At 42.6% G+C, this 23,105-nt stretch overlaps 1 protein-coding gene across 4 annotated transcripts in view; it reads right to left on the reverse strand.

Annotated features, from left to right (window-relative positions):
• ARHGAP6 (Rho GTPase activating protein 6) overlaps positions 1 to 23,105 on the reverse strand; it is a 530,728-nt gene that overhangs the window by 498,986 nt on the left and 8,637 nt on the right. The gene's annotated exons all lie outside the window — the stretch shown is intronic.

Raw genomic sequence — 23,105 nt, forward strand, 5'->3', positions numbered from 1 at the left:
GAGCTGCTGGTCTGAAATCAACTGAGATTTGGGGAAAGGGCTGCCATTTCCAGGGTCATCAAATCAAACCTCAGGTGGGCACCATCATTTCTCAGCACAATATGAAATTGAACGTTCTAAATCGTATGAGCGGCTGGCACCAGATAAAAGCCACGATCATTCAGCATTCTTGCCATCACAAGAAAATCACACTTGTTACAGAGAGTTCACTGGTAACCATGGAATATGAAATACAAATTTTAGTCAGGCTAAATTTAACAATAATTTCAGTCAACAAATATGTTACAGAAAATTTTCAGCCGTGATCAGTTTGATAAAAATATCTGCATAACTTCACTTTATGCAAAGTGAAATTCAAAGGCTCTATAACATCAAACTTGAACTACCTTCTAATAAAAATGTGGTTTCAAGGTAGTGTCTTATTAACAAACCTAAAGGCTGTAAATTTAAGCAGAAAAATTTGACCCAAAGGGGAAATATAATCAATTAATCAATACACAATCAACAGCAAGACAGAGATGATTTTTTGGGGTATACGTGCAGCATGTGGAAGTTCCTCGGCCAGGACTCAAACCCATGCCACAGCAGTGACAACACCAGATTTAACTCACTGAGCCACCAGGGAACCCCTAGCAAGAGAGAAATTTTATGAAGAAGAAAAGTCACTTTTAAAAAGTCCTTATTGCATAGCACTCATTACTCAGCACATCGTAGGTTTTATTATGGTCTCACTGCGCTGGCAGCAGACGTCAAACATAAATGGTCAAGTTGATGTTTAGGGCTGGCAATTCCATTAAAATATGACAAAAAGCAACAATGGTAATATTTGATATGAAATCCCGTAATCGTCCAAGACTCTGCTGGGATCACAAAAAATTAATTTTAACAATTCTCAATTTAAAAAAAAATTATTCTGGGAGTTCTTGTGTGGCGCAGCAGGTTCAGGATCCAGTGTCCACTGCAATGGTTTGGGTCACCGCTGTGGCACAGGTTCGATCTTTTGCAGGCCACGACCACAGCCAAAAAGAAAATTACTCTGAATTGTGCTTTCACTTTCATTCCATCTGGACTATTCCTATAATAATGTATGGAAGCAAAAATCATTAGGCTAATTATGTGAACTCACATTCAAAATAAAAGCCTATTACACTAATACAGAACAAAGGCCAAACTAACTTTTGACAATAAACAGAATTTTAATGCAAATATATCTATGTGAAAGCCTCAAGAAATCACCTCCTTGAGTTTAAATGCCTCTTTTTCCCAGGTTCTCCCCAAACCTAATTAAACTGATTTGCAATTGCTTTAATCCTTTTCTTTGACGTATAAGCTGTAAGAAATGCAAATTTTGATAATGTTTTTATTGACATTTTTTTAATCTTCCTAATTAGCAATGGCTGGGAGGCTTAAATTAAAATGATTCCTTTGGATAAAGTCCTACTGCATAGCACAGGGAACTACACCTAGTCTCTTGGGATAGACCATGATGCAAAATAATAAAAGAAAGGCAGTATGTATGATGGGGTCACTTTGCTGTAGAGCAGAAATTGGCACGACACTGCAAATCAACTCTAGTGTAATTAAAAATGAAATAATTCCTTTGACATTATCTGAGGTTAGTTTTTGAGTAGTTTCATCAATGTTCAGGTAATAAATCGTGATTAATTTCTCCTTATAGAGAAAGAAAAGTGAGAAACAATGGGCAATAAAGAAATACGTTGTTTTCCTGTCAAAACGATATGGCCAGAGCTATAAGAAGAACAATCGTCAATGAAATCAGAAAAAAAACCTTCTCTCACTCCCCACAAGGAAGCAAAGCACAGGATGAGGTCAAAAGAGACAGCTAACAAGCTGTCTGTCCGTCAGTGGTGGGATACATTTTGAAAGCAAAATGCAAACAAGCACCATGAGAAGAAACAGAAAATGAGAAGAGGGCAGTTCCCGTCGTGGCGCAGGGGAAACGCATCCAACTAGTGTCCATGAGGATGTGGGTTCGTTCGAACCCTGGCCTTGCTCAGTGGGTTAAGGATCCGGCGTTGCCGTGAGCTGTGGTGTAGGTGGCAGATGCGGCTTGGATCCTGCGTTGCTGTGGCTGTGGTGTAGGCCGGCAGCTGTAGCTCTGATTCAACCAGCAGCCTGGGAACCTCCATATGCCCTGGGTGTGGCCCATAAAAAAAAAAAAAAAAAATGAGAAGACGACCTTATTTCAGCCAATTGATACCACACAATTAATCTGACTGAATTGTTTAGATATTTTTAGTAATTATTGTCATTTAAAATTCATTCTAGGGAATTCCCCGGTCGTGGCTCAGTGGAAATGAATCTGACTAGTATCCACGAGGACATAGGTTCGATCCCTGGCCTCGCTTGGTGGGTTAAGGATCTGGCATCACAGTAAGCTGTGGTGTAGGTTGCAGATGCAGCTCAGATACTGTGTTGCTGTGGCTGTGGTGTAGTCTGGTGACTACAGCTCCAATTTGACACCTAGCCTGAGAAGCTCCATGTGCTGCGGGTGCGGCCCTAAAAAGACAAAAAATAAACATAAAATAAAATAAAATAAAATTCATTCTGTACCCTCCATTAAAATCCTCACTTGTTTTCCATTGCAGCAGTAACCCTTCCTGCTATCTGTCCAGTGAACAAGGTGTCAGTTGGCATACAGAAAAAACAGGGTCAAATTACTACTCACTGATACTAAATTCTAGTTTTAATTCCCAACCCCAAAGGAAAAAATATTCATTTCCAACATATGAAAGCAAAATCATATATAGCCCCAGACTAACGAAAAGACTTATATTTTTATTTTTTGGCCGCACCTAGAGTATGTGGAAGTTCCTGGCCAAGGACAGAACCTGTGCCACAGCTGCAACCAGAGCCACAACAGTGACAACACCAGATCCTTAACCTGCTGAGCCAAGAGGGAACTCCAAGACTTACATTTTTAAATTGAAAATGTTATTAGCTAGTAAGAAAGATTAAGGCACGAATTTGGTATACTAGAATGAACAAGATCTAATGGATAACAAACACTATTTTTAGACAAATGTTAGGCTGCAGGGAATGCCACACTTGTAAATGGGAAAGTTTAAAATTTAGCTAATCTGAAAATTAGAGGTTTCAGGAAGCATGAACTGAAAGTCTCATCTGAAGAGATTTCTGACTGCCTAAAATCAGGAAGGGAAACCCAGAGTCTAAGAAAATGGGAAAGGGAAAAAGACTGCCGAGGCAGCAGGAATGGAAGGGAGCAGAAACTTAAGGCTGAAACAGGAAAGGGACACTGGTCCAGATTATAGAAACAATGTAAATTTTTATTAAAATATTCCTTCTGGATTAGACAACTGTACAATGTTGTGGCTTAGAAATAAATTTCCATAGGATTTTATTTTGGTCATATTTTAGAGTGTGTATGTGTAAGAGAGCAAGAGAGAGAGAAGGGGGTGGCAGAAGGCTATTGACAGAGGTCATCACCAACCTGCCATGCCACCAACTCCCAACCCCCAAAGAGTTTTGTTTATTTTTTTTTAATTTTATTGAAGCACAGTTGATTTACAATGTGGGGTTAAAGGGGTTCAGTTATACATACGCATGCATCCATTCCCATATAGGTTATTCCAGAACACTGAGCAGGTTTCCCTGTGCTACACAGCAGGTCCCTATTGACTGTCCATTCCCTACCCCCATGTGCATATGCCATCCCAACTCCCACTGATTTTTAAAAGTACACTGAACCATAACTTGACATTTTTTTTTTTTGGTCTTTTTAGGGCCGCACCCGCAGCATCTGGAGGTTCCCAGGCTAGGGGTCGAATCGGAGCTGCAGCTGCCGGCCTACACCACAGCTCACGGCAACGCCGGATCCTTAACCCACTGAGCGAGGCCAGGGATCGAACCTATGTCCTTGTGGATACTAGTCAGATTCATTTCCACTGAGCCACGACAGGAACCCCAACCATTTTTAAACTTCCTTTTAAGTTTAAGCCAACTTATAATAAAATTTAAGTGGTTTTTAATAAGCACGAAGATCCTCCTCCCAGCTCTGATTTTATGCCAGAAAAAAGCACATGTTCGCATGCGTGCAGGGGTAACGGAGGGATGAAGCCCGTCTCCACTCTTACTCAATGTGTTCTTGTACAGGAACATTTTTGATAAGTTTCTGATCCTATCATTTTAAAAACAAATAAAATGTAGACGAGATGAGAGCAACGGCCTGGGAAAGCAAACGTGCATATCCCACGCTCGAATTCATCCTCACCGCTCTCCCCTCAGGCTAAAGTTGCTGATGCCACATCCAGTGCTCAAGAAAATGTAAACTTGGCATCTGCACTGTCTTCTAGGTAGATGTCTGTATTTTGCTCCCCATCTAAACGTAACAGATACCTAAAAACACTCATCTTTTCATGGAACTGAAGAAGGAAAATTCCGTACACAGGAATCAGGTGTTCATCCTAACTCTGCTTTTGTTTGCTTCGTGGTGTTTTTAAAATCGAATGCATAGCAACATAAACATGTGAAGAACGGGGCTGCCCTTGCCTTAAAGGACCTTCTATTGTAAAGTATGTGAGGGGCAAACAAGGGGACTTCAAGCAGATAAAAGGTTTGCTCGGGTGCTCAAAAACCACCTTTCTAGTGGTTTCCTGTCTAACTGAGCCTCCAATCCTAACCTGATCACTGTAGTGATTGGTCCTTCCTTGGAGCTGCTGCTTAGGCTGCTTCTCTCTCTGAGCTACTGTTCAGACTTCTTCCCCAACCTCAAAAGCCTCGCAGAATCTCCACTTGATGTATCGACCTTCTATCTACCTCCAGAGCCAGCTCAAGGTCCCCCTCGTCTATGAGCTATTTAGTCATCACCCCCCATCATTGCAAATCCTCCGTTCTCTCCACTCAGATGGACGTATCAGGGATTCCAACACAGTTTTACCCCAGGTTAATACATCCATGCTAGTCTCTAATTTTTCCTGTATCCAACTAGAATGGGAAGCTGTAGGAAGGCTGAGGCAATTTTTTCTTTACTTCATAAGATTTTGGACAGTGACAGGGGCATGGATGTTTGACACATACTTGCTAATTGACGGACTGATGGAGCAATCCTTGCCCTGGCTGGTGCGTGGAAGAAGGGGTAGGGGAAAGACTTGGCTCTCGAACAAGAGGTCGCCTAATTATGTGACTGCACACAAAGGATGGAGGCAGAAAAATCCTGTTATGCCTAGGGAGGCATGGGCCCAAGTGGCCTCTTGCTTTCACATTCACCACATCTGGCAGATGGGCAGCACCTCTGAATTAACAGCAATGACAGGGATTTGCGGAAGCTATTCTTACAGGGAGAGGGCCCTGTAAAATCTATCCCCTTGCACGGAACAAGGGGACATTTATAGTTCCAAGAAGACTGCTCAGATGGGAGAAAACGTCTTCCAAAGCCGTTTATCTTATTCTTCAGCAAGAGCTGCGTGAAGCCTCGGATTTGGCATAGCTACAATTATGGCAAGGAGCTCAGAGCCTCGGCATTTATGGAGAACTTTCTAGCTGTGATATGCTGAACAGTTGCTTTCAGCAGGAAAAAGGTCACACCACATGTGACATCTTAGGAAAGTAGCAGATGATGCAATAATAAGTTGGGTCTTTGAGACTCGCAAAAACTTCAGAGAAAAAATGTTTTAAATTCCAAGAGTATGCGCTTAAATGAGGCGAATACACTGACGTGCACATGATAAATAGTTCCACAACCTGTCTTCGGAACCTTCCAGCAAAACACGCATTCTGCATGCCTGAAGAAGACCCCGTAGTTAGAACAAGGCGATACTCTCCTTGTTTGAATAAATGCTCTTAGGCTGCAGAATTTTCGCAGCCCACAGGGGAAAAGCCTAGAAACTGCTTAAGCAAATGCTAAGCATGCCCACGTGGTTTCTGCTCAGCTGCAGGTCATTATCAATCATATCGTTCTGGCAAAAGCTTGACAAGATCACGTGCATTCTCATGTTTTTTTCTCATTATGCCTTTCTCCCTATAGAAAAATACCATTAAAAAGAAAATCCAGATTTTTCCTACATTGCTTGACAGGCCAATGGATAGATTATAACTGTCTTTTACTCACTGTCAGTCCATGAGCTCGGAGCCATTGCATCTTTTCTGGTTCATCATGTATGCATGGTAAGAACAAGTATAAGCAGTATACCATACATTCAGCATTAAACGTAAGATTTCATTTCTTACGTGTGTAGTCCATCTTAGAAACAAACAGCAGAATTTGCACAATCGCTTGCAATTCTCACCTAAAGATGCCGAGCACCTATTCCCGCTTTGGTTCTGCTGCTTGAAAGTATGTGCAGAGCCGCTTTTTGGAAAGTCTCCTCGGATGTTTACTCAGAGCATGCCTTGGTGGGGCAAAAAAATCACATTCCCAGCAATATCAACTATCATATTTTCCAAATGAGCCTAAGCGGTGAATTTTTTAAAAACCTTAGTGTACCCAGAAATGCCACTCCTAGGTATACACCCCAAAGAATCAAAACTCTATGTCCATACACAAAGACGTGTACAAGAGAGTGCACTGCAGCGTTATTCACAAGAGCCGAAAAGCAGAAACAACCCAAATGTCCATCAACTGACGAATGGATACACAAGACTGCTCCATCCGTGCAATGGAACAGTATTCAACAACAAAACGCAATAAAGTCCTGGTACAGGCTACAACGTGGGTGAACCTTGAAAAAATTATACTAAGTTAAAAAAAAAAAGAGAGAGACACAAAATGCTACAAGTTGCATGACTGTATTCATATGAAATGTCCAGAATAGGCAAATCCAAAGAAACAGAAACAGAAAGCAGATTAGTGGTTGCCAGGGGCTGGGAGCAAGGAGGAAGGGGGAGTGACTGCTTAATGGGTACAGAGTTTCTTCTTGAGGTGATAAAAATGTTCTAAAATTGACGGTTGCACAATTCTGAGTCTATACTAGAAACCAGTGAATTCTACACTTTAAATGAGGGAACTGCATTGTGTGTGAACTAAATACCAATAAAGCTTTTCCCCAAAAATTAAAGGGGACAGTGGCTATAACTGAAATCTCCTTAATAAAGGGGTTTTCCTATAGTACTTCCCTACTTTTGCTTTTGTGAAGACACATTTGAGATTTTGTAGAAAGCACTGAGAAAGAAAAGTGGTTTTCTTAGCCATTGCCCCAACCACCATCCAGCCATTCCCCTAAGAAGAGTCAAACAAAAAAACAAACAAAAAAAAAAAAAAAGGAAGAGGAAAGAAAGGAAAAAGGAGGAGTTCTGGAGGACACAGGTTCGATCCCTGGCCGTGCTCAGTGGGTTAAGAATCCAGCTTTGCCATGGGTTGTGGTGTGGGTCACAGACGCAGCTTGGATCCTGCATTGCTGTGGCTGTGGTGTAGGCTATAGCTCCGATTTGACCCCTCTCCTGGGAACCTCCATATGCCACGGGTGCGGCCCTAAAAAAAAAAAAAAAAAAAAAAAAAACCCAAAAATACAAAAACACAACAGAACAGTTCACAACACAGACTTCCTTCTCCTGCACGATTCCAGCCTCTCAAACTTAAGAGCAAGAAGGAAAATGTCTCGCCTTCTACATTCTTACTTCCTGGCAGAACAGCTACTGTCAAAAATAAGTACAAAACTCTTAAGGTTTGGTTTAAAAGCAAAGGTTCCCATCCAAAAAATAATGCATTTAACATTTCACACACACTCCAAAAACATTCTGCACAAGTTTACTTCCCAGAGGGCTACTATTTACAATTCTCCTGCTGGGGAAGAAATATTAGCACCTTCATCACAGACAGAAGTTAACCACTCTCTCTTTTATGCCCCAACACACTTTTAAAACAGATACACACTACTAGATAGATAGATAGACAGACAGACAGACAGATAAGATAGATAAATAGGTAGGTAGGTAAACAGATAGATAGGTAGGTAGATAGAGGGACAGATGGATGGATGGATAGATAGATAGGTAGGTAGGTAGATAGATATAAACAACAAGGACCTACTATATAGCACAGGGAACTATATTCAATATCTTGTAATTATCTATGACGGAAAAGAAACTGGAAAAGTAAATCAACTATAATACAATTTTTAAAATGCTTACAACTGTTATTTAACTTATTCAAGTAATACCTGTTTATTTGAGAAGAATTCAAAATATAAAAATGCAAAAAAGAGGATTTCGAGTCATCCACAGATATTAAAATTTAATACTTTGATGTATTTCCTTTTGGATTCTCTTTTTATACACACACACACTTCAAAATTCCAAGTCACTTATCCCCTATTTTATAGCAGCACTATTCACAATAGCCAAGACATAGAAACAACCTAAATGTCCATCAACAGATGAATGGATTAAGAACATGTGGTGTATTCACACACACACACACACACACACACACACACACACACACACACACACAATGGAATACTACTGAGCCATAAAAAGAAGAAAAGAATGCCATTCGCAGCAACATGGATGCAACTAGAGATTCTCATACTAAGTGAAATAAGAGAAAGACACATAGCATATGATATCACTTATACATAGAATCTAAAATATGACAAAAATGAACTTTGCTGCCTACATCGACAGAACTACTCCACCAACATACAAATGAACTTATCTACAAAAGAGAAATTGGCTCATAGACATAGAGAACAGACTTGTGGTTGCCGAGGGGGATAGGGAGGGGGAGAGGGACACGATGGGAATTCGGGGTTAGCAGATGCCAACTAGTATCTATAGGATGCATAAACAACAAGGTCCTACTGTAGAGCACAGGGAAATATATCCAACATCCTGTGACAAACTATAATGGAAAAGAATATGAACAAGAATATATATATATATATATATATGTATAACTAAATCACTGTGCTGTACAACAGAAATTAAGACAACACTCAACTATACTTCAATAAAAATGTTTTTAAAAAGAAGTGAAAAAACCCCAAGTCACATATGTATGACATACACTGATTACTGAATTGGGCCCTTGCAGTATGGCAGCAATTTCCAGTAATAGATGAAGTCTATGCCCCGGTTTTTGAATCTGGGCTGGCCTCGTGACAGCAGATGGTATACACTTTCCAGGCTACGTCTAAAGAGGCTTTGGAGCATCCTCTCCCTCTCTTACAGCCCTGCATCTACCACGAGTACCAGCTCGAGCTAGCCTGCTGCACAATGAGAGACCGCATGGACTCGAGGTGAATTACCTTTGGCCAATATGCTACATGACCACAAATGCATGCGCAAGCCCAGCAGAGATCGGCCAAGTTTTGCCCACATCAAGAGAACTACTCCACTCACCTGCAGAATCATGTACAAAAATAATTATTCATTGTCATATAAAGCCAAGTGTTGTGCTTGCTTGTTACACAGTTTTATTCTAGCCGTAAGATAACTGATGCAATACATAATTCTTGCCTAAGTTCTTGGAAGCTGACTCCAGCTAATGAGAAAGGGAGTTGACCAGCTAATAGGATCATGGAAAGGCTCAGAACCAAGTTTTCCAGAACAATTTCCAAAACCACATCATAGACCTGACCTGACAATTAAACTACATTTGACCCTTCTCAAACTCCAGATGTTATGTTGCTTCCAAAACCTCAACTTCGCCACAACCACACTATCACCAGATAGATGCCAACCTCACCAGAAACTCAAGCTTTCTGACACTGCTGCCATCAAATGCTAGAAGCTTCTGCCTCAACTACTGCTAGAAAAGGGATGCTTTCATTATGCCCTCACCTAGAGAAATCTAGGAGCGTTTTCTCTTATAAGACCTCAATCTACCTGATTAGAAGATAGGCAAAGGACTAAAAAGACACTTCACCAAAGTGGATATAAGGCAGGTCAGGAGGCACATGCAAAGATGTTTAACCTTATTAGCTGTTAGGGAAATGGATATCAAGCGAGCACCCTGTTAGAATGGATAAAAATAGAACCCACCCACAATACCAAGGGCTGACAAGGATGTGGAATACCTGGGACTCTCACATGTTGCTGGCGGGAATGCAAAAGGGTACAACCACGCCGGTGTGGAAGTTTCTCATAAAGTGAAACATATACTCAACCATGTAATAATCCAGCCATCTCCCTTCTGGAATTCATCCTGGAGAAAGGAAACCTTCTGTTCACAGAGAAACACAGGTGTTTACAGCAGCTCACCCCAAACTGGAAACCACCCAAGTATCATTGAACAGGTTGAGAGATAAACCACGGTACATCTCTACCATGAAATTTACGACTCAGCAATAAAAAGGAACAAACCATTGAGAGCAGGTGATGACTATAGGTAGAGTCTATAGGGCAGATGGTATTTTGGCTTGATGGTAACAGGGACTGCATAACAAGAAGTTAAATGATGATATTAGTGCTTAAGGAAGAAGAAAGTATGAATTAACATGAGGAAAATCTGTCATCCAGGAAGCTAGTTAAAGGCCCTGAGAGATGTCGATCAGAACCAGGATGGACAGAGAGAGAGAAAATAAATACGAACATGGTGGAGAAAGAGGCACAGGTCTTCCCTCCTGTGGGCTTATGTGAGTACAGAAGATAAAAGAGCAGGAACAGTCAAAAATATTTTCAAGGTTCCGAGGCTGCAAAAAAACAGTTATCAGGGACGAAAACAGGAAAGTTTAGAGAAGAAGCTAGTTGTGGGTTTCCTTATTCATATACTCACTTTTCCTTTCCAGGGAGAAAGGATCACTAATTTCTTTGAACTTTTAGAGCCTGAAGTGATGATGGAACCGACGAGGAAACCGTCCTGTAGGCTAATGGAAACAGGGGACTAGGATTCAAGTGAGGGGAGGAATAACAATGTGCACCCTGAAAGGACAGAAGTGATAGTTGAAACTAAGACACAGTATTAGCCAAGTGAACCAAACTGTAAGAAAACCCATTTCCTTCCATTTGACTAAAATTGTATTTGACAAACATGAACATCCGATTTAATCTACAAATTTCTACCATGAAAGCACATTACAAACATCTGTTTCAGTACTACCCAGTTTTAAAAGAAACCTTATGTTAGATTTACCTCCCAAAAGACACTTAATTAGTGAATATCACAGGAAATAATGACATCAACTTTTGTCAACCACGAGAACTATCTTAAGTTAAAATCAAGCTCAAAGGTAACAAGATCAGGATACTTAAGCAGTGCAGTATAAACCAGGCACATTCTGCATTTCTTTGCAAAGTACCTCCCAAATCCATACTCTGCTCTCTGGAGATATTAACATAATTGCTGAGGATGCTGGCCAATGGTATTTTTTCCAGTGGTATTTATTATAAAACAATCTTGGCAAGTGAAAGAAAACAGCACACACTGCTAATATTTTGCTAGAATTATGTGTTTATTCTAGCACTGTTAACAAGAGAGAAGTAAGCACTGAACGAGTACAGAGGAATGCTGCTGATGTAAATGAATATTTACTCAAAGCCCAGCTCTTCCAACCCCCTCTGATAGGGGAATGGCAGGGAGCATTTTGATCTGGGATTTCTCCCGGACTCACATGCCAACAAATGCAGCCCCCAAAGAAATGCTTGTTGATGGCCCAGGGTGGCAACAATAAAGGCAGACCAAACCGTGCCCTCTGAGAGTTTCTCAGGTGAAGGAGAAGAAAGGTAGGAAAATCCAAAGTACAGAGTGAGACTCTGGCTAAAGGGCCAATCAAGTCAGCTGGTTGCTAGTGAGGTCACTGTTATGAAGTGGCTTTTTCAGTCCCTTCGCCAGAGTCTATACACAGACAGGACAGAGGATGTGGCTGATAGGGAGAAAAGTATCATCATTAATAGACACAGTATATTTGCCTTATGCAAATAAACAGTGACCCTTGGTGCTCAAACAATGTTGTGTGTATTCTCCCCGACACCCCACTCGACTCATGAGAAAACGTCACACAAACCAAAATTAAGGACCACATTCTACAAAATACCTGGCCAGTGCTTTTCGAATACGGAAAAGTCACAAAGGACGGATTGGAGGAGACTAAGAAGCCATGCTAACGAAATGCCATGTGGGATGCTGGGCGGGATCCTGGAACTGAAAAAGAACATTCATGGAAAAACCGATGAAATCCAAGTTCTGTATTTCTGTTAAAAGCACCTCAGTCAAAGACAATGCCCAGATTACTTTGGTAACGAATCGGTTACCAAGGTTTATTTCTGAGCTTTCATAAATGTACCATGGTCACATACGATATTAACATTAGGGGAAGCTGGATGAAGACTATGTGGGACCCCTCTGTACTGTCTGTGCTATTCTTCCATAAAGCTAAAAGTATTTCAAAATAAAAAGTTAAAAGATAGTGTGTATTTATTGTTTGTCCTGTTCGCTGTATCTGAATGGCTTCTTGGGTACGAAATTAACTCATGTGCAAAATAATTTCAGAATTCATGACCCACCTTCCAACCACATCACACAACTTTTAGTTTCTGGACTTGCCCTGCTGACTAGTTCTTCCATGCCTTTGCTCATTCTGTTTCTTCTACTTGCCTTCGTCCCCATCCTCGTTGCCCAGATACACTCCTTATTTTAAGACCGACCTCAAATGTCATCTCCTCTGGCTTCCTCAGGGAGAGGGTGACTTTCCCTCTTATCCATCCTTAGAGCCTCATCTACAAACCTCTGCTTTAGTTCCCGTGATAAGGTACTGAAGGTAACCGATATGAAGGGACGTTTACAAACAAGAGAAGTAAAAACCAGGCTACCTGGACTCAAATCCTGATCTGATCCCTTACCAGCTGTGTAACCCTGAGCTTGGGTCCAAGCTTCCAAGCTTCCTTGTCTATAAAATTAGGCTAATAATAATAACTCGTGGAGGTGATATGAGAACTAGATGAAGTCACAAAGTAATTCGAAGAGTGGTTGATTCAAGTAAGTTCTCAGTAATTGTTAGCCACTATTGTGGTTATTACATGTCTCTCTAGCTTGACGACCTTCAGAACAAGGACCACATGTCACATGTATTTACTTTTCTTGGTGGGATTCTCAGAGCTGGATTTAAATCCTACCTTTGCCATTTATTTATTGGCTTTGGACTTCCTCGGATTATTTTGAGGATTTAGTGATCCAATGCCTTTTAAAGCATTTAAAGCTCAAGGCAAGCATTCAAAATGATTAGTTGTTATAATTATCATCCTGCTAAACCCAGAGTCTGACACTTCAGATATGCTGAATTGTTTGATGAATGAATGAGCGAGTGGATCAACTGGTAGGAATGATGGATGATATTCCAACAGCTAATAGAGATAATCATTATCAACTAATGATATCAAAAACTAAATGTCTTCATTTGCCACCTCATGTCTCTAAGCGTTAGAAAGCAAGTTCTCACGCAAGATACTTGTTTCTGCTGCTCGGTGTTTTAACATTTGGAAGGCTCGCCATGGAGGAGAGTGAAAAGTTCTAAGCACAAGTAGCTTTGCGCAATGAGGCTTCAGTAGCCAATGGGGGTCATAAGAGCTGCAGTCATTGGCAACTGAAGATGATGTGGAAATTCTCGAAGGGCAGCAGATAAATCAATATAATAACTCTTACCTAAGGAACAACGGCTATAGAGTGGGAGGTGCAGTCTTAACTTCTTTGCCCCAACTCTGCATAAAAAAGGGGGTTATTTTGTCATTTACTCATGGGTGTACACGTTTGACATTTGACACCAAACAAACAGGATGCGTCTCAATACAATTTCAACAATTGTACACGAATCTTAAAATCCTAAGTGTAGAGGGAAAAACGACACTGTTTCATAGTTCCTCAGGTACTGCGTATTTTCCTTAAGAGTTTAAAACGCCTGAAATTGTGTCTTAAAAAATAGTTACTTACATTTACCATGGTATTGTTGCCTTTTTTCCTCTGAAAGCATTAAGAAATCTATGTTCATCTGCCTATGACAGCATTTGAGAATGGAGCAGACGGAGTAATAAACAATAGACACCTCTGCGTGACACCTCATAGCCCATGGGTCCTAAGCGCATTCGCCAATTGATTTCACAACCTCCTAAAAGGGAATACAATTATATTCTCTTTAAAGGTGAAGAAAATGAAATTCACACCTTCTAAGCAGAGGCTCTGGGAGTTGACCCCAGGCTTACACACCTGCAAAGTCTATGATTACATTGTCCCTCAGTTATGCTTTCGGTCAGCTAAGAGTGTGGGTGACCGAGTCTAAACGCTGTTGCCCATGAGCTGATGCTAAAATTTTTGAATTCAGATAGAACTGTGCTGGGAAGTTCCGGTCAAGCTCACGCTGACCTCGTGCTGCTAGTGATCCATCTCTAGTGAACACTCAGTCCTCTGTGAAAGGTTACCAGGTGGTTAAACACCCTGGAAGGAATTTCAACCAATGGAAGATGGAAACCAACAGAGACATTCTCCAGCTCCCCGTATTTTAGCTTGTTAGGGATCAAAGAAGGCCACAAATGCTTTTTGCTTCTCCCACCAAACTACAGAATCTATTTCCCTTGCCCTTGAATCTGGGCTGGCTCTGTGACTCATGCAGACAAAACACCACAAGATGACCGTGCCCTGAGGAAGCCCGAGCTAGCCTCGCGTAGAGAGGGGCCACATGGAGTGTCAGCAACGCATCACACACGCAGGTGAAGACATGCTGATCTTTCCCAGCATCCTAGACATCAGCTGAAAGCAGCCAAATGACTACGTCCAGCCAGCGCCGCATGGAGCAGAACTGCCCAGCTGAGGCCCTGATCTAACTGCCAACCCCCAGAATTATGCCACGAAGGTTGCGGGCTGCTGGTCATACAGCAACAGACCATTAAAAACCCAGGTAGCTCATCCTGAGAGGCGTTCTGTGTGTTTTCCGGCGGTCCTTGGTTGTTGTCCTTTTGTTCACAGCTCTGGCTTCCACGACATGAATTTCCAACGGCACCTCATTCTTTCTCCTTCGTTCCTGCTTCCCAAGATCACCTCGCAAATAAAGCCCACTCAGCCAGACCCTGCCTTTGAAGGAACTCAAACTAAGACACTGAGTTTTTCCCCCGCCTACAATTTTTTTAAACGCTTCTATCTTCATTAAAATGCTTTATCTAGATTGTTCCAATTAAATATGGTAACAGGAGTTCCCGTCGTGGCGCAGTGGTTAACGAATCCGACTAGGAACCATGAGGTTGCGGGTTCGGTCCCTGCCCTTGCTCAGTGGGTTAGAGATCCGGCGTTGCCATGAGCTGTGGTGTAGGTTGCAGACGCGGCTCGGATCCCGAGTTGCTGTGGCTCTGGCGTAGGCCGGTGGCTACAGCTCCGATTCAACCCCTAGCCTGGGAACCTCCATATGCCACAGGAGCGGCCCAAGCAATAACAACAACAACAACAACAACAACAACAAAAGACCAAAAGACAAAAATAAATAAATAAATAAATAAATAAATAAATAAATATGGTAACAGTCAACTATTAATTTTTATTTCTAACGCAAGATGCTATTACGAAGTTGTATGTACAGACATATAGACAGAGAGAAATTACACTAATAGACTGTGGTCTAAAACTCTGCAAAAGTCACTCCAAATAAAAGAAAAAATTAATCTTTCTGCATCGTAAAAATATTGTGTAGAAATATTTAATTAATGACAGCAGGAATGTAGTATAACTTGCAGGTATACTAAGTTAATTTTCTTCTTGACCATTCAAATTTCTTATTCAGCAAACTTTTTTTAAAAAATAACTTTATCTTTTAAGAATGGTTTTAGATTAGTAGCCAGCGTTGCCGTAAGCTGTGGTGTAGGTTGCAGACGCGGCTTCGAGCTGGCCTTGCTGCGGCTGTGGCATAGGCCAGCGGCTACAGCTTTGATTCAACTCTTGGTCTGGGGAACCTCCATATGCTGTGGGTGTGGCCCTGAAAAGACCAAAAAAAAAAAAAAAAAAGAATGGTTTTCGGTTCAAATAAACATTTACATAAGCTATTTATCTACCATATCATTATATGTAAATTAGAAATTTATATTACACACTTTTTGGGGACAATAAAATACATAGCAGGATTTTAACCATTTCCTATAAAAAGGATATTTCTAGATGAGGAAAAGCCAATAGACAATCCTAACTCACTGACTCTTTGCATCTGGTTCCCAGGGATAACCAAAAGTCAGAATAATATTGCCGAGAGAAATGAACTATTTCACTTTCTAAAACACTTGTGACTCTGAATAACCCATTTCGGCTAAGAGAGCCCTGAACAAGGACCTAAATATTTTTGATCATCCGCCTAACATTTTGCAGATCTTTAACAGTCCACTCTCAGTTGTATGAGAACAAATAATATATTTCCAGTTTAATCATAAATTAAAAGATTAAAATATTGCCACTGCAGCAGGACGACAATAATATACTTGCTGAATTCATGACTCAGAGTTTCTGAAGTTAGTCTGGGACTCATATCACACTCCTTGACCTTCAAGCCTGCTTACCCATCACCATATTGCCTTTCACATTTATTTTCCTGGCATTTTGACAAACGCATTCTGACAATACCATTTATTGACAATGGATTACCACTATTAGCCAGATTCGACATGCCTCTTTGGGGGCGTGCGGAGAGACCCAGAGCCATTCTCTGAGATACGATATGAAAGCTGCACCTGCCTTTGAGCTCGCTCATAAATCATCGGAGGAAGAAACCTGACTCACTGGGTCGGCAGCAAGAACCTGGAGGCAGAGAGTTCTAATCCCAGATTTCTAGAAGTAGTTTGCAAGATAATTTCAGGTCAAGAGTTTAACTTTCGTTTAAATTATTCTTCGATTCTTCTCTGCCAAAGTGAAAATATGACCAAACTCTGTGGTGATGCTCAGAATGAAGGATAAGCCAACCCATAACTTCCTTAGTGTCAATGACAATGCAGTACTAGGGATTGTCCGCATGACAAGGGAGGCGGGATTCGTTTGTAGCATGATGGAAGTCCCAGGGAGGCTTGTTTTTATTTCTTTTTTAATTTTATTTTTTTGTCTTTTTGCCTTTTCTAGGGCCGCTCCTGAGGCATATGGAGGTTCCCAGGCTAGGGGTCGAATCGAAGCTGGAGCTGCCAAGCCTAGGCCACAGCCACAGCAACGGGGGATCCGAGCCGCATCTGCAACCTACAGCACAGCTCACGGCAACGCTGGATCCTTAACCCACGGAGTGAGGCCAGGGATCGAACCCGCAACCTCATGGCTCCTACTCGGATTCGTTAACCACTGAGCCACGACGGGAACGCCCCAGGGAGGCTTGTTTTCAAGATCATTCCAGGAAGAAGGGCCATGCCCATTATAATCTAAAGGCAGAATTATGAAGGTCTCCATTGGTGGGGGAGGGGGGTTCCTGGGCATAAACCGGGGATGTCGCAGATAGGATTTAAGCATCATGTGGCTGTCTGAACTGGATAGCAGAGCTTTAAGGACGTTCCCATTCAGATATTCTGTTTTGCTCACAGAATGCTGAAATGTTTATGGGAGTTACAGTTAGATGTTAAGCAAAAAAAGTTCCAGTCTAGTGATGCTGCCTTGTTACCCTGGAAAGAAGTTGATGAGATTAGGCGTAAACAAAGGTCGGCTTGATCTCACAGGACAGCGGTAGCATGAGGAAGTGAGAAGAACACCAGGCTGGAAGTGAGACAGCACGCTGCCATTTGCCAGCCAGAGAACCAGGGCTGGCCTGGGAGCAATCCCGTTTCCAACGTGCTAAGTATTCTCCGAACAAAAAGCGTCTGATGCCATGAAGTTACTGTGACTAGTGTGTGGGAATGAAGGTTACCCCCGGCTTGCTGGCAGGCCTTGTGTTACACCAAATCCACAATGCACGTCTGGCAAATTCCTGTGTTCCAAGTCACGAGTCCAAATGCCTGGGGTGACAGTCTGCTGTTGCTCCAGTGCCTATCACGAAAACTATACCTTACTTAACAGCTTACGAAGCAAATTTCCAATTGCCTTTTGCTGCTGTCCAACTCAGGCGGGTCTACTCATTCACTGCATCACCTACGTCCCCTTTGAGTGCCTTGGTGGAAAGGCCACCGTTGCTGGCACACAACAGCAGGTGAAGAGGAAGTATTTCCAACCAATACTTTCATCCAAGCCCTGCCTTTGTGGGTTCCTAGCTGTGTGACCTGGACATGTCTCCCATTTTATCTAACCTTGCTCTGCTTAGAATCTTTTATTACTTCCTATGTGCTAGGCACTTTCCAAGTAGTTAAGCTGTGAGATTCGCATAAAAACTCTTTAAAAGTAGACACTTTAATTATCCCCATTTGACAGATGAGGAAACTGAAGACGAAATATGCTTCGTGATTTGTTCAAGGTCACAGAGCAGAGCTGGGATTTGAATCCAGGTGGTCCGGATCAGAGTCCAGCTCCAACCCATTCACTTCACTTCTTCTCCAACTAAGTCTGGTACTTCTTTTTTTTTTTTTTTTTTTTTGGCTTTTTTTTTTTGCCTTTTCTAGGGCTGCTTCCGCAGCATATGGAGGTTCCCAGGCTAGGGGTCGAATCGGAGCTGTAGCCGCCGGCCTACACCACAGCCACGGCAACGCGGGATCCTTACTTAACCCACTGAGCGAGGTCAGGGATCGAACTCGCAACCTCATGGTTCCTAGTCGGATTCATTAACCACTGAGCCATGATGGGAACTCCTAAGTCTGGCACTTCCTAATCAGACTCAAGGTTGATACCATCACCCCGCAGAGTCGTTGTAATAAAAAACCGCTGCGTGTTCTACAAACACTAATTGTTACTTCACTCAGTGATTATCGTCACCCAGCCACTGAAATGAGTGAGCAAGGAATCAACTGGAAGTTTCCATATGAGCAGAAGGCTACTTGGCTCAAAAGCCAGAAAACCTGGTGGCCCACTTCAGGAATTCCATGGACCGAATTATTAACCATAGCAGAGGCCTTGTTGTAATAAACCCCACGGCAATGTGGCTATTGTCACCTAAGGTTTCTCTTACCCCCTCCCGATCCACAGGTGGGTCTCAGAGAACCAGCGTGGCGGTTTCTCAACCCCTGAGAGATGAAGTTATGGGCTACAAGGTGAGAACTGATTTCAGGCTTATTCACATTTCAGCTCCTGGAGGTGATATTCATTCACCTGTTCCCACAAGTGTCCAGGGATACAGAAGCAAAGCCATGTTACTTCCCTTGACCCACGGGCAACCCAACTCAGTTCATTTCCAGTGTTTTCAGACATTCCAGGCTCAGCCTTCTCTCTTGGGTCTATCACCACATGACCTGATGGTTGGTTTCTCAAGTTGCTTTTAGCTCTAATGGCTCCTGAAAATCTTTGGCTATTTAATAACTCTAGTGTGGTATGTCCAGGCAATTTTTCAAGATAAGTACTTTTTAAAGTCTCTGCCTATTTGGAAAAAAACAAACATTTTAATAGCTTTTCTGTGCTTGCTTCCAAAGCATAATAATCAGGGTGCAATTACCACGGTAACCAATCTCAGAAAATCCCAGGCTGCTCTCTGTCTCCTCCACTGAATCTACCAGAGTCGTTCCTACCTCCATGTGGCATCTTTAAGGACAGAATTTAATACACATTAGGCCTGGGCCTACTAGATAACTCTGCTCATCTACATTTATGTTTATATTCTACTGAAAATATGATGTGGCAAAAATACTGACATATTTTCTAAAAGTCATAAACAGTGTTCTTTTTTAAATGGATATTAGAATTCACATACCAGAAAATCTACCTGTTTAAAGTACACGGCTCAGAGATTTTTAGTGTACTCCCCCTGCTGTGCCACCATCACCTCTATCTAGTTCCAGAACATTCTCATCAACCCAAAAAAGATGGTATATCCATCATCACTCCCTACTGCCAGCCTCTGGCAACCACTAACCTATTCTCTGTCTCTACATGTTTGCCTATTCTGGACATTTCATATGAAGAGACTCATATAACACATGGTCCTTTGTGATTGGCTTCTTTCACTTAGCATGACGTTTTCAAGGTTTATCCACGTTGCAGCCTGTATCGCTACTCCATTCCGTCTCATTGCTGAATAATCTTGCATCGCATAGACAGACCGTGTTTTCTCTCCCCATTCATCTGTTGAGAGACATTTGGTTGTTCCCACCATTTCGGCCACCGCGAATAACTGCTGGGAACATTAACTTACAAGTCTTCATGTACACATGTATCCTCAGCTCTCTTGGGAAGACACCTGAAGGTGAAATTGCGGGGTAACATGGTCAACGCTTAACTTCTTGAGAAACTGCCAAACTGTTTTTCAAAGCTGTTGCACCATTTTACATTTTCACCAGCAAGCAGTGCATGAGATTTCGATTCCTTCACATCTTTGCCAACACTTGCTATCATCCGTCTTTTTTTTTTTTTATTAAAGCCATACATAGGGCTATGGCATGGCCATATGAAGTGGTATCTCACTGTGGATTTGATTTCTATTTCCCTAATAGCTACTGAAAACATCATTCTTTACTAGCTAACACAATAACTAGTTTCACTTTTTCACACACTGCATTCCATTTTTTGCCATAATGTACACAGCTGCCTCTACAGTCTCAGTCTCGTTCTTATAACCAGTGACCTAGAGAGGAAGCAGGAGACCTGAGTCCAAGACAACATGTCCCAAAGCTGTGTCTCCGGGAGGTGGAGAACCACTGTCAGAACACAGATTCCCCCAGTCATTAAATGCATCCCGGTATGAAATACTTTCTCTTAGGCAGGTACCAGATTGGAAGCAGCAGAACCTGGCTATGGAAAACTGAGCTCACGTTTCCATAAATCCTGAATAAGTCATGACATGAACCATAGCCAAAACTTATTTCTTTGGAAGTAGCATCTGGTTGAGGCATAACGTGTGGTGGAGCTGTCTCAGGGAGACATGGAACCAGGTGATCAGAAGCGGGAATGAGGAGAGAGGAAAAAATCCCTGAAGAGAACCTGTGCATTAAATCATCAATCCTTAGCTGGATCATGAAGCTCAAGGCCCAGTCAGACTTATTCCTTCGCCCTCTTCCCACTCCTGTAGGTGTTTCCAGTTGGATCACTCCAAGTTCTTGAAGCGCACTATGGCCCTCTTACCTACAGGCCTTTCTTTCTAGCTGAAGTACCACATCCCTCCTTTGTGTTTGGCAAAAGGCTCCTTAGCCACAGGTTCCAGCTGAGATATCTCGGACCTTCTTAGTGACTGGCTGCTATAGCAAATTTTCACAAGTATCACGGCTTAAAATGATATTCGTTTATTGTCTTACAGTTCTGGAGATGGCAGAGCTGGTGACCTGAAGGTTCTAGAGGAGAATCTATTTCCTTCCTTTTCCAGCCTCTAGAGGCTGCCCCATTCCTTGGGTCACAGCTCCTTCCTTCATCTACAAGCTAGAAATGTAGCATCTTCAAAATCAGTCTGTATGTGTGTGCGTGCATGTCTGTCTGTCTCTTTCTCACTCTGATTCTGTCCTCATATCTTCTTCTCAAACTGTGACCTTCCTGCTTCCTTCCTATAAGGATCCTTGTGATTACATTAGACTCACCCACATAATCCAGGATCACCTCCTCTTCACAAGGTCCTTAACTTAATCACATCCGCAAAGGCTCTTTTCCCATATAAGGTAACACACCCGTGGGTTCTGGGAACAAGGACACGGACCTTGTTGGGGCGGGACATCATTCCGTCTACCACAGTCCTCCTGTCTTTAATGCCACAGCATTCTGAGCAAGTGCAGAGATGTCACAAAAGGGTAAGCACCTGCGAGGCCATGCCTGCTGACTCCGCATCCATCCCCAGTGTCTGCTGCAGAGCTGCTGCTTGATAAAACATCCCATGACAACCTGGCTGAGTGGCCAGTTTGGTTTTGTTGGACCAGAATTCCTCGGGAAAGGGGAGGAGGTCAGCTTAGATGATAGTGTAAGAGGCTCTGGAAGGACTGGCTAAGCGGTTTGGATTTCATTCTGTACACACAGCGCCCTAGCTAAGGTTTTTACTTGTGGAGCTAGCGTGATTACAGTTGCGTCTTGGGAGCAGAAGGCCCCTCAGCCCAGTGGGAAGAGGGAAAAACTGAAGGCAGAGTGACCAAGCAGGAGGCCACGGTAAATGAGGACCCAAACTAGGCAGTGGCAACGAGAAGGAACAGCTGGAGAAAGATGGAAGCATTTGGATGCATTCCTCTTCAAATCCTTGCTAGAATGGAGCAAATGAGGAGTCAACACAACAGGCTCTGATAACTTATTGGAGACAACAGGAGAAAAAAAAAAAAGAGGGGAAAACTGAAGGCATCTCTGGCCCAGTAAAACTAAGCAGGCATAAGAATGGTGACACAGGGAATTTCCGTCGTGGCGCAGGGGTTAAGGAATCCGACTAGGAGCCATGAGGATGAGGGTTCGATCCCTGGCCTCACTCAGTGAGTCAAGGATCTGGCGTTGCCGTGAGCTGTGGTGTAGATCGCAGATGCGGCTCGGATCCCGTGTTGCTTCGGCTGTGGTGGAGGCCAGCGGCTACAGCTCCGATTAGACCCCTAGCCTGGGAACCTCTATATGCTGCGGAAGCGGCCCTAAAAAAAGACAAAAAGCTTAAAAAAAAAAAAAAAGGATGATGACACTAACCAAAAGCAAGGAGTATGGGAAATGAAATACGGTCAGAGGAAAGGGGGACTGATTTGTTCTGCTTCTGACACGTAGAAAGATGTAGAATGTGAGGAGTCCAGTGGGCACTGTGAGCAGAAGTCTTACAAGAAATCAGAAATAGATGTCAGGACTTCAAGTACACAGAGTTGGGAGTGTCCCCCGGGAGGGATGAGGGCTGAAGTCACAAAAGTGAATGAGATCATCAAGGGGGAATGATCTGAAGGAAAAACACTGAACTGTGGGGACGTGTGGACAATGACAAGCGTGGAAGGAGAAGAGCAGGAAGAGACAGGAAGAGAATGAGAAGGCGGCACCAGGGAGGAAATGGAGAATCTTCTGTGAATGGTGGGGAGAGGAGGGGTGGGGGCAGAGCAGTGCTGTCCGTTCTGCCCTGAAGTCCAGCCTAAGGCAGTCGAAGAAAGTCCTGGAGGGAGTTTCCTGATGGCCTAGTGGTTAAGGATCTGGTATTGTCACTGCCGTGGCATAGGTTCGATCCCTGACCCGAGAACTTTCACATGCCACA

Source organism: Sus scrofa, chromosome X (assembly GCF_054392235.1).
Source record: "Sus scrofa isolate SSC_HxYL_T2T_F1_AM1 chromosome X, Sscrofa_HxYL_maternal_Yorkshire_Landrace_v2.0, whole genome shotgun sequence".
In the NCBI taxonomy this organism is placed as follows: Eukaryota; Metazoa; Chordata; class Mammalia; order Artiodactyla; family Suidae; genus Sus; species Sus scrofa.